This window comes from Arachis ipaensis, chromosome B03, assembly GCF_000816755.2.
Source record: "Arachis ipaensis cultivar K30076 chromosome B03, Araip1.1, whole genome shotgun sequence".
Classification (NCBI taxonomy): domain Eukaryota; kingdom Viridiplantae; phylum Streptophyta; class Magnoliopsida; order Fabales; family Fabaceae; genus Arachis; species Arachis ipaensis.
This window is the reverse complement of record NC_029787.2, coordinates 2,849,999-2,852,000: the sequence shown is the minus strand read 5'-3', so window position 1 is coordinate 2,852,000 and position 2,002 is coordinate 2,849,999. Positions and strand designations below refer to the sequence as shown.

At 31.0% G+C, this 2,002-nt stretch overlaps 1 protein-coding gene across 1 annotated transcript in view; it reads right to left on the bottom strand.

Annotated features, from left to right (window-relative positions):
* Positions 1 to 2,002, bottom strand: part of LOC107629263 (serine carboxypeptidase-like) — a gene marked incomplete in the record, with an annotated part of 6,594 nt that overhangs the window by 2,894 nt on the left and 1,698 nt on the right.

Below are 2,002 nucleotides of genomic sequence, written 5' to 3'. Positions count from 1 at the left end.
TTATGTGAGGCATAGTGAGTTTGGGTTGTGACAGTTAATATCCCTTTCATCCATCTTGTGATCATTTCAAGTGCAGCTTCTGGTTGATCCATTGGCACCATGTGCCCTGCTTCATTTACCTGTTATTAAACTTGTTAGTCATGAATTTAATTAACCAACACTCAAGTAATTAATTATTAATACAGCCCTAAACACAAACCTTAAGGAAAGCAAGTGGGCCATAGCTTTTTAGTGAACCGGCATGTGAACCGTTGACCACAAATTGGATTGTAGGAGATGCTCTAAATTGTTCTTGACCTGACCATTTCATGGCATGAACCCACCTTGAATTCCCTGTCCAATGAAAAGAAAAAAAAAAGTGACTCGTAAATATCTAAAACTGAGTATTAATCAAAATCGAATTTTAGGTTTAGGGTTTAGAAAGTATAACACTTTAAAAAATAACCTGATATTAGAAGTACCAAATAAATTAGCATATTTTGAATTTTTATTTTTTATAATTTTACAAAAATATAGTTAACCTGATTACTAGTTTGTTCTTTTAAATTTGAACTATTAATTAATAAAGACGAAATATGTTGATATGGTAAAAACTCAGATGAAATCGACTTCATGTGAAATTGATATCTGAGAGCTGTTAGATGAAAATTTAGTCAAATCAGTCAAATCATCTAACGAGTTTTAAATATCAATTTCACCTGAAGTCGACTGCACTTGAGTTTCTACCTAATATTAAATATCTTCATGTTGATACAAAAATTGATAAAAAAAAAAAAATAAATTCCAAAGGGCCTTACCAAGCCAATTGCAAATGAGATCTTTTTCACCAGCATACACAAGCAATCTAATACCATCTTCAAGAAGATTTGGAATATCAACTTCCAAATTCTTCATCCAATCCCCATTCATAGCATCATACACTCTCCTACTACATGAAACAAACTCCAACTTCCCAACACCTAAAGCTTCCCTCACTTTTCCTTCTCTCAAAAATCTCTCCATGTCCGAAAAATCATAGCACATTTCCCCGTAGCATTTTTTTCGGATGTCATAGTACTGCAATCCAAACATATATCATAATAAGATATAATCTCTTATATAGTCAGTGTATCAAATTTAAACTCATAAATATTATATTTTTTTGTTTCGTACGTTAATATTTCCGGTAATTGATAAGATGCTATCAAATATACTTTCACATTTACCCTTGGCTGTTACACAGGCTTTTTCACCTTCCTTGGCTACAAAATTCAACACATAATAGTGTGTTAATATTAAACAAACTAAACCTAATTTAATGTTGATGGCTTGATGCATGTCACTCTATTATAAAAAAAAATAATTTACAGGAAAAAATTCAGGTGCAGTCGATTTCACGTAAAATTGATATCCGAGAACGGTTAGATGAAAATTTAGTCAAATCATCTAATGGCTCTCAGGTATCAACTTTACGTGAAGTCGACTGCACATGAGTTTCCACCGAATTTACATAATAATATGCATGAAATAATTAATAATACCGCAAGTTTGAATGGCTTGTTCACACGGTGGGACCAACTTATTGATAGTTTGATGATCATCTTTTGTAATTAATTTATTGTGTAATGCATAATCAGTGTATGCTCTGTATTGGATTCCAGGATTAGTTAATCCATTACCAATAGCAATACCCTGTAATTAATTATATATGTTACCACCTATAGGATCAAATTAAATCAAACAATAGAACCGTGACAATAAATAAATAAATAAAAAATGAAGACCTTTAAATTTATATGAATTCCTTTTTGTTTTTTGTTTCCTTGATGAACTCGAGATGCAAAAGCTGGAATGTAATGTCCAGCATATGATTCTCCAGTGATATAGAAATCACAAACTCCGAACTCCGAGTGCTCTTTGAAAAATGCCTAGTAAAAAGAACAAATTAAATATTTTATGTAGTTATTAAAAATAATAAATATAGATTATTAATTTTGAAGAATTATTACCTGCAAGAAATCGT